The sequence below is a fragment of the Drosophila subpulchrella genome, unplaced genomic scaffold (assembly GCF_014743375.2).
Source record: "Drosophila subpulchrella strain 33 F10 #4 breed RU33 unplaced genomic scaffold, RU_Dsub_v1.1 Primary Assembly Seq55, whole genome shotgun sequence".
Taxonomy (NCBI): Eukaryota; Metazoa; Arthropoda; class Insecta; order Diptera; family Drosophilidae; genus Drosophila; species Drosophila subpulchrella.
In genome coordinates, this window is record NW_023665692.1 from 851,523 (window position 1) to 862,582 (window position 11,060).

The window sequence follows — 11,060 nt, forward strand, 5'->3', positions numbered from 1 at the left end:
GGCGAAAATTTCGATATACGTATGTATGTTCACTTTACACATGTACATATGTGGGGTTCGAATAGCGGAATAACGCTGCGGGAATTGGAAGGACTTCGCTTATGTTTGTTTGTCGGTGCGTTTGTTTGTCAGCTGCACAACTAAGTTGCAGACGATTTGCTGGAATAAATTTGTGGATATTGTAACTTTGTTTTTAATTTTGGAAATAATTTAGACGTATTTGTAGGTCGATAAAAGTAGTTGGAGTGGACTGTATTAGAAAGAGTAGTTCGAGTGGACTGTATTAGAATATTTGTGTAAATATACACACGCAGCTGGAACACAGTAAAAAACAAGGAAGAACGATATAGTCGAGTACCTCGACTATCAGATACCCGTTACTCAGCTAAAGGGACCAAAGGGAAATGGAGATATGCAAGCAGCAAAGCGAGATTGATTTAAGCGTTATCGGTGTTAGAGTGGGCTTGGCAATTTTTTAATACAGTTCAGTTAAAATTTTTTAACTAGCATGAAAATTGTGGGCGCCACAGGCTTCGGCGGTTTGTGGGCGTTAGAGTGGGCGTGGCATATTTGCGTAACAAACTTGCGCTGCGCACAAGGCTACGGAATCTAAATCTGATATCCCAATTCTCTATCCTTGATAGTTTCCGAGATATCCACGTTCATATCTACGATTTTTTGAAGATTGTGGGCGTTTTTTTTAACAATCGATAGATATTGATGAGAACAACACATTTCAGTTAAAATTTTTATTCTAGCATCAAAACTGTAGGAGCCACAGTTTTGGGCGGTTTGTGGGCGTTAGAGTGGTCGTGGCACTCTACTGAAACAAATTTGCGCTGCGTAAGAAGCTCAGGAATCTGCACGCCAAATCTCATTAGCCTAGCTCTCATAGTTTCCGAGATCTCAGCGTTCATCCGTTCATAGATCGACTCGGCTAGTGATCCTGATCAAGAATATATACACTTTATGGGGTCGGAAACGCTTCCTTCTGCCTGTTACCTACTTTCCGACGAATGTAGTATACCCTTTTACTCTACGAGTAACGGGTATAATAAGGAGTGCAAAGGAAAAATTTTATGATCGGGAATTTTTTACTGTGGCTGAGTTATATTTTACACACAATTGGAATTGAAAATAATTGAGAATTATTTTAGTTAAATAGTAGCACTGAAATATTTACTGGAATTGTTTCAAGTGTACAATTGTGGGCAAAGGATTCTGGAATACTGTCGGGCACAAATAACGGAATTGAAGTACATATATTTATTGCCGTTGCGTCGGATTAATCACTTTTGGATTTAGATAATATATCAAACAGAAAGTTAGTCGAAATAGGGTTCGAAAAACTGGCTGTATGACCGGCAAAATATAGTAAGTGGAACTTATCTGAAACGGTTGAAGCCTGCCGGGAAAAATCAGAGGAAAATCCAAAGATTTTAAATTCCGGCTTCGACTGGACCAAAATGTTGGGGCGGGGTGGCTTGATCGCTGAAATAGATGAAGTCCCAAGAACGAAGGGTACGTAGAAAACACGGGGGTACTTTGGGGTTTTTTGCGCGACGTGCTGATGTGTTTATTGGTACACTTGGACATAAGAACTAGTTAAGCCTAACTTAACTTAAGCGCCGACCAAAATTAAAGAGACAATTGCAAAAATGTACCTCATACCGGTACTTTTCTATGGACTAGTGGTATTGAGTGACTGCAGCTCCGTAGGTCAGCGCAAGATGCAGGTAGCGTTTAATAATGTGGCAAGATATATTTATAATAGACAAAGAACTGACCTTATAAGTGACGTTACAATGTAAGTCTTTAACATACCACTTAAATCATGGACAAACCTTAGGGTTCTATTACTACTCCATAAAATTATAAGCAAAAAGGAGGCGGCGTATCTGTATGAAAAACTTATTTTTAGTTCGTCAAGAAGAACCAGAAACATAATAAGCTTTAAGTAAAAGTACCTATGCACAAGGAGGCAGTGCCTTGTATATGCTGTTCGCACTTGGAACCAACTTCCACACACTATCAAGGCAATCAGTAACGAAACTCAATTTAAAAACGCACTGCAAGACTATTTTAAGACTATTTAAGATCACCACCTGACTATTAACCCTCACTATTTAGCATATTGGAATTTAAATTTAGAGAGAAAGTGAAAACTAATAAGAATTAAAAATTTAAATTTAAAGTTAAAATTAACTAATTCAAAATAAAAAATATATAAAACGAAAATTAAAAGTTTAAAAAAAATAAAAAAAAAAATCAAAATAATAGTAATAATGAAACTGATTATACAGGGGTGGTCAAAAGTATTTTCACAAAGGAAAAGTTAAATATACTCATAACTTGAACTTACTTCTTGTTAACTTTGGCATCAATGGAAAGGTAATTTAAATGCCGTTTGAATGATACAATACATTTTATAACCCATTCAGTACTTATTGAATAGGACGAATTTGTGTGAAAATCTACTGTTGAACTTTTTTCCTCGTCTTGAAAATTTAATTTTTTTGAAGCAAAAAGTTTCTTCAAACAAAATAAATAGTAACTGCAAAAAGAATTTTTCAAAAATCATTTTGCTTATATTTTTTGTAATTTTTTGAAGGTGACAATGTCGGAAAAAATTTGTGTGAAAAAGAGAAAAATATGGCTCAAATGCCGATGGCAAAATTCGAGTGGCCGAAATCAAGACCGCAACAGGCGTATTTAAGCGTCCTATTCAGAAGCTGGCTGTACTCCCAATATATTGAAGGCAGGTCCTTCATGGTGGCCGGAATTTTGAAGCGCAGATCGCTAATCATGAAGTTTAAATTATGTTAAGATACAAATATGTAACAGCCTAAGAGAGCCCAACAGCGGTATGTTCACCGCTTATAGGCCCAGAACTATTATGTTAGATCTATGCTAAGATCGGATTCAGCGGGCCTGCAAGGGCTCTCACAAAACTGCGCTGCTGGGCACAATAAACCAGTTGAATTTTGAATATCGAATCGGCCAGTCTTGTATTCTCTCTTCCCCCAAATTTTGCAGCAGCCAAGCCAAAGTCTTTTCACTTATCGGCGTTCTCAATTATCAATAATTTAATTTTGGCTTCGATTCTCTTCATGGCGCCCGAACAGGGACTTCGAAAAGTTTTGTTCGGATTTAAAATCATTTCAAAGACTGCTTAGCTGCTTGCGAGTTTCGGGGCCAAGACTTAGCATTTATTTTGGACTCGCAAATTTCGGCGCCAACAATTGGCATTTTTCGGACATTGCGAATTTCGACTTGGAATTTTTTGGACTTTCTTTCGGAAGTTCTTTAACTGGAGCTAACATCTATGGACCGCAACGCCAACTTGAGGGAAGTGGATTCATCTGATGACCAGGTAACCGTGTCAAATCAATAGTTGATCGCTTGAAAAATAATAGTTGCAACTATTGCCTTGGCATTGATCAAAATAATAATAATAATTGGAAGCAAAAGAATTTTCGTGCCTATATATTCCCAATAACCACAAATAAAAACCGCCACAAAAAATTGTGAGATAACCAATACAAAATTAATAAAACAAAAAATCAATAAATAAATTCAAGTGAACAACCACATAGTTTTGGTGCCGCCCACGCGAAAGAGATTAACAAGCGTAACAGCGTCAGTGCCGGTGGAAAATAACAGTAAGTTCTCGCTGTGTCTGCCTTTTCGTTTCGATTTTGTTATAGCTGTTTTAACTTCGATTTTAGGTAGACCGCTAAGCGCCAGTGCAACGAACTGCAACTGCATGTGTTTTCTCTTACGGGTGTTGGTACACTCTCTTATTTCTTTTGTTACACCAAATGCTCTACACTTAAACAAATTTATTCGAGCCACCTAGAAACATAATTACATAAATACACAAAAAACAAGAAAGGAAGTTAGCTTCGCCAAGCCGAAGCTTCTATACCCTTTCAGCTATAATTATTAAATTTAAAAACACAAAAAATGATATTCCCAATAGTATAAGATAATATATCAAAAAACACCGAAGCTATAATTTGTTTCATATTATTTTCCCACCAATTTTCCGATCGTTCCTAAAGCAGCTATATGATGTAGTCGTCCGATTTTGATAAAACTTAATTCGAAATTCAAAACTAATTAAAAAAAATGTCATTTCCAAGCTTAAGAGGTTTTATGTTAAAAAACACACCGAAGCTATAATTTGTTTCATATTATTTTCCCACCAATTTTCCGATCGTCCCTATGGCAGCTATATGATATAGTCTTCCGATTTTGATAAAATTTAATTCCAAATTCAAGACTAATTAAAAAATGTTACTTCCAAGGAAAGGAGGTAATATGTTAAAAAACACCAAAGATATAATTTTTTAACATTTTTTTTACGATTATTTCTATGGGAGCTATAAGATATAGTTGTCCGATCCGGCTGGTTCCGACTAATATACTACCTGCAAAAGATATAAGACTTTTGGGAAAGTTTCAGCCCGATAGCTTTAAAACTGAGAGACTAGTTTGCGTAGAAACGGACGGACAGACGGACAGACGGACATGGCTAGATCGACTCGTCTAGTGATGCTGATCAAGAATATATATACTTTATGGGGTCGGAAACGTCTCCTTCACTGCGTTGGAAACTTCTGACTGAAATCATTATACCCTCTGCAAGGGTATACAAAATTCAAAGCCAATTAACAATTTTATTTCCAATTTTACGATCGTTCCTTTGGCAGCTATATGATATAGTCGTCCGATTTTGATAAAATTAAATTCGAAACTCAGAATGAATTAAAAAATGTTATTTACAAGCGTAGGAGGTTATATGTGAAAAAACACAGAAGTTATAATTTGTTTCATATTATTTTCCCACCGATTTTACGATCGTTCCTATGGCAGCTATATGATATAGTCTTCCGATTTTGATAAAATTTATTTCGAAATTCAGAACTAATTAAAAAATGTTATTTCCAAGCGTAGGAGGTTATATGTTAAGGAACACCGAAGCTATAATTTGTTTCATATTATTTTCCCACCAATTTTACGATCGTTCCTATGGCAGCTATATGATATAGTCTTCCGATTTTGATAAAATTAAATTTGAAATTCAGAACTAACTAAAAAATGTTATTTCCAAGCGTAGGAGGTTATATGTTAAGGAACACCGAAGCTATAATTTGTTTCATATTATTTTCCCACCAATTTTACGAGCGTTCCTATGGCAGCTATATGATATAGTCTTCCGATTTTGATAAAATTTAATTCGAAATTCAAGACTAATTAAAAAATGTTACTTCCAAGGAAAGGAGGTAATATGTTAAAAAACACCAAAGGTATAATTTTTTAACATTTTTTTTCCGATTATTCCTATGGGAGCTATAAGATATAGTTGTCCGATCCGGCTGGTTCCGACTTATATACTACCTGCAAAAGATATAAGACTTTTGGGAAAGTTTCAGCACGATAGCTTTAAAACTGAGAGACTAGTTTGCGTAGAAACGGACGGACAGACGGACAGACGGACATGGCTAGATCGACTCGTCTAGTGATGCTGATCAAGAATATATATACTTTATGGGGTCGGAAACGTCTCCTTCATTGCGTTGCAAACTTCTGACTGAAATCATTATACCCTCTGCAAGGGTATAAAAAAATTTAGAGCTAATTAAAAATTTTATTTCCAATTTTACGATCGTTCCTTTGGCAGCTATATGATATAGTCGTCCGATTTTGATAAAATTAAATTCGAAATTCAGAATGAATTAAAAAATGTTATTTACAAGCGTAGGAGGTTATATGTGAAAAAACACAGAAGTTATAATTTGTTTCATATTATTTTCCCACCGATTTTACGATCGTTCCTATGGCAGCTATATGATATAGTCGTCCGATTTTGATAAAATTTAGTTCGAAATTCAGAACTAATTAAAAAATGTAATATTCAAGCGTAGGAGGTTATATGTTAAGGAACACCGAAGCTATAATTTGTTTCATATTATCTTCCCACCAATTTTACGGTCGTTCCTATGGCAGCTATATGATATAGTCGTCCGATTTTGATAAAATTAAATTTGAAATTCAGAACTAATTAAAAAAATTTTATTTTCAAGCGTAGGAGGTTATATGTTAAGGAACACCGAAGCTAGAATTTGTTTCATATTATTTTCCCACCAATTTTACGATCGTTCCTATGGCAGCTATATGATATAGTCTTCCGATTTTGATAAAATTTAATTCCAAATTCAAGACTAATTAAAAAATGTTACTTCCAAGGAAAGGAGGTAATATGTTAAAAAACACCAAAGATATAATTTTTTAACATTTTTTTTTCCGATTATTCCTATGGGAGCTATAAGATATAGTTGTCCGATCCGGCTGGTTCCGACTTATATACTACCTGCAAAAGATATAAGACTTTTGGGAAAGTTTCAGCCCGATAGCTTTATAACTGAGAGACAAGTTTGCGTAGAAACGGACGGACAGACGGACATGGCTAGATCGACTCGTCTAGTGATGCTAATCAAGAATATATATACTTTATGGGGTCGGAAACGTCTCCTTCACTGCGTTGCAAACTTCTGACTGAAATCATTATACCCTCTGCAAGGGTATAAAAACACCGAAGCTTTAATTTGTTTCATATTATTTTCCCACCAATTTTCCGATCGTCCCTATGGCAGCTATATGATATAGTCGTCCGATCTTGATAAAATTAAATTCAAAATTCAGAATGAATTGAAAAATGGTATTTACAAGCGTGGGAGGTTATTTGTGAAAAAACACAGAAGTTATAATTTGTTTCATATTATTTTCCCACCGATTTTACGAATGGCAGCTATATGATATAGTCGTCCGATTTTGATAAAATTTTTTTCGAAATTCAGAACTATTTAAAAAATTTTATTTCCAAGCGTAGGAGGTTATATGTTAAGGAACACCGAAGCTATAATTTGTTTCATATTATTTTCCCACCAATTTTACGATCGTTTTTATGGCAGCTATATTTAATTTAATTCGAAATTCATAACTAATTAAAAAATGTTACTTCCAAGGAAAGGAGGTAATATGTTAAAAACACCAACGATATAATTTAAAAAATTTTTTTTTTCCCGATTATTCCTATGGGAGCTATAAGATATAGTTGTCCGATCCGGCTGGTTCCGACTTATATACTTCCTGCAAAAGATATAAGACTTTTGGGAAAGTTTCAGCCCGATAGCTTTAAAACTGAGAGACTAGTTTGCGTAGAAACGGACGGACAGACGGACAGACGGACATGGCTAGATCGACTCGTCTAGTGATGCTGATCAAGAATGTATATACTTTATGGGGTCGGAAACGTCTCCTTCACTGCGTTGCAAACTTCTGACTGAAATCATTATACCCTCTGCAAGGGTATAAAAATAAACAAATTCAAAATAAAAAATATATCAAATTAAAAATTTAAAAAAAAAATAAATAATAATAGTAAAAATGAAACAGATTATATATATAAATTTTTATTTATTAAGATTTGAAATTATTTGTCCTCATACCATCTGAGTCGACCTAAATGTTAGCATATAAGTTCAACTTTCAAATTTTACACTTGTGAATAGCGCCTAAATTTATAAGTGTGCTACAAGCTTGAGGCGCTGGGATAAAAAAAAATAAAATAAATAAATAAAAAAAAAAAAAGTTTGTCTTGCATTAGTGTGAGTGTAGAAACCACGAAGTTGGCTCGCAGTTCGCTTAGGAGTGACGTTTCCCTGTTTTGCACTGATTTTCGTCGATCTGCGACCCCGAAGCTGACTGGCGATGAAAAGTGGGTCACTTACGACAACGTAAGGCGCAAACGGTTGTGGTCGAAAAGCGGTGAAGCGGCCCAGAAGGTGGCCAAGCCTGGATTGACGGCCAGGAAAGTTCTTCTGTGTGTTTGGTGGGATTGGCAGGGAATCATTCACTATGAGCTGATCCCCCATGGCCAAACGCTCAATTCGGACCTGTACTGCCAACAACTGGACCGCTTGAAGGCAGCACTCATGCAGAATTAATTGATCACAGATGGAACAGAGGCCGAATTGTCTTCCATCAGTACAACGCCAGGCCACACACGTCTTTGGTGACGCGCCAGAAGCTCCGTGAGCTGGGGCGGGAGGTTCTTTTGCATCCACCGTACAGTACGGATCTCGCACCAAGTGATTACCACCTGTTTCTGTCCATGGCGAACGAGCTTGTTAGTCTGAAGTTGGCCACACGAGAGTCCTGTGAAAATTGGCTCTCCGAGTCTTTTGCCAATAGGGAAGAGAGCTTCTATAGGAGGGGCATTATGAAGTTGGCATCTCGTTGGGAACGCGTCATCGAAAAAACGGCCCATATTTGAGTTAATTCGCATTTTTGTAACCTATTTTATGAAGAATTGAAAATTCAATAAAAATACCGCAGGACTTTTTTGACAACCTAATACAGTACACATGTATGCCGATGATGTAAAGAGTAATGGCTACCGATGCATTGCAAAAATTATCCATTAATAATGCTTCTATTGAGTATGTAAATACCGCAATTAATTTATGATTTACGTTTAATCAAACATTGACGTGTGAAAGTGGAGGGTGGCGGCTTTCCTGGGTTCCTCAAGCTGTTGGGAATTTCCTGAAAGAAATATACTTCAGGGCACATAAATAGACGTAGACCTTGTTTCTCGTTGGACTTCACTTTATTATCTACTGCGTGGGCTTTCTTTCAGTGGTAAATTAGAACTAACAGCTTATACTTAACTCTAATGTTAGGAGAGCGGGGGTGGAGACTGTTAACAGTCCGAGAGCGAGATGACAGACCATCTGGACGTAACTGCTCTCGTCTGTTAACCACTAACATTCACAGTAGCACCTCCTTGGCGCGGACATTCTAAAAATTATTTTAAAAGTATTTCTTTTCGGGTAGTTGCTTTCCTTTTTGTTAAGGTGTGTGTCTAAAGCCATGGGGGGTTTGACCTTAGGTAGTTTTTTACCGGGGTAATTGTCAGGCCTAGGTTGGAGCAGATGTTGATACAGTCTTGGAGTACTGACTTCTTGTATTTTATATTCTGTTTGTTTATAATTTTGTTTACTATTGCATAAACGGGGGTGTCCCAGAAGTGTAAAATTTTACACCAAAGCTTGCTTTTATAAACTGAAGTTCGGTTTCTAAGGGGCATACATTCGCTTGAAGGTAGAGGTTGTGGGTTGGAGTGGATGGGAATGCTCCTAACGCTGAGCGGAGAGCTGAGTTAATATATATAAAGCTAATTCAATTTGTTAATTAATAGACTTTTTGCTATTTGGACTAGTGCGTATGGATGACTGTTGTATTTTTAGCTTGACAGACATTTGATAATGTTCAACTGCTTGGACAGTGATTTTTTTATCTGTTAATGTGACAGTTCCATCTATATTTTGAGTTTAAGGTTAGTCCTTAAATGGTTATTTCTTTAGATGTTTTTATCGAAAATAAGCTTGTTTCTATTTCGCATCGGCAGTTTGTTTTCCTACAGATTACATATGCATATTACAAGCAAGTGGTTGCATTTATCTAGGGATAATGACGCTCCAGAGATTGAGCACCAGTTGCTGATTTCAGAGAACAGAGAGTGTAAGTTGGGTCTTACGGTTATGATTATTTTTAGGCCAATTAGAATGTTAAAATCATCTGCATAGGCAGTGAATTTGAGATCTCTTTTTCTATTATGTCTGCCAAGCTGTTGAAAGCTATTAGGAATAAAATTACAGATAGTGGGGATCATTGGGGAATGCCGTTGTGAAGATTTTGTATAGTTGAGTGTGTCTGGTTAGTACGTACTCGGATTTTCCTGTTTGTCATAAAATTGCTTACATAGTTTAGGGTCGTTTGAGCGCAACCCCAAGCCTTCAATTGGCCTGTGCAATCCTATTTTTTCGAATGCCTTTTCAAAATCTAGGTATATTATGAATGCGTGTCGTTTTTCGGAGTACTACTAAGATAAAGGCAAAAATGAACCTCAAGCCGCCAATAAAATTTGTGCAGTTTATGGATCCGATACAGTTTATATTTCCACCGCACAACGATGGTTTCAACGTTTTTGTTCTGGTATAGAGGTGGTCGAAGATGCGCCACGCTCCGGAAGGCTTATCGTCGAAAACTGCGATAAAATCGCTGAATTGGTCGAAAGTTACCGGCTAGTAGCAGCCGTAGCATAGGGCTGGGCATGAGTCATCAAACCGTTATAAACCATTTGAAGAAGGTTGGAGTCACTAAGAAGCTCATCTTTGACCGTATCGACGCATACGAATCGCTTCTGAATCGCAAGAAAATCGACCGGTTTTGAAGCGAACGGTGACTGGCGATGAAAAGTGGGTCACTTACGACAACGTAAGGCGCAAACGGTTGTGGTCGAAAAGCGGTGAAGCGGTGGCCAAGCCTGGATTGACGGCCAGGTGGTGGGATTGGCAGGGAATCATCCACTAAGAGCTGATCCCCCATGGCCAAACGCTCAATTCGGACCTGTACTGCCAACAACTGGACCGCTTGAAGGCAGCACTCATGCAGAATTAATTGATCACAGATGGAACAGAGGCCGAATTGTCTTCCATCAGTACAATGCCAGGCCACACACGTCTTTGGTGACGCGCCAGAAGCTCCGTGAGCTGGGGCGGGAGGTTCTTTTGCATCCACCGTATAGTACGGATCTCGCACCAAGTGATTACCACCTGTTTCTGTCCATGGCGAACGAGCTTGTTAGTCTGAAGTTGGCCACACGAGAGTCCTGTGAAAATTGGCTCTCCGAGTCTTTTGCCAATAGGGAAGAGAGCTTCTATAAGAGGGGCATTATGAAGTTGGCATCTCGTTGGGAACGCGTCATCGAAAAAACGGCCCATACTTGAGTTAATTCGCATTATTGTAACCTATTTTATGAAGAACTGAAAATCCAATAAAAATACCGCAGGACTTTTTTGACAACCTAATACAAAACACATGTATGCTGATGATGTAAAGAGTAATGGCTACCGATGCATTGCAAAAATTATCCATTAATAATGCTTCTATTGAGTATGTAAATACTGAAATTAATTTATGATTTACGT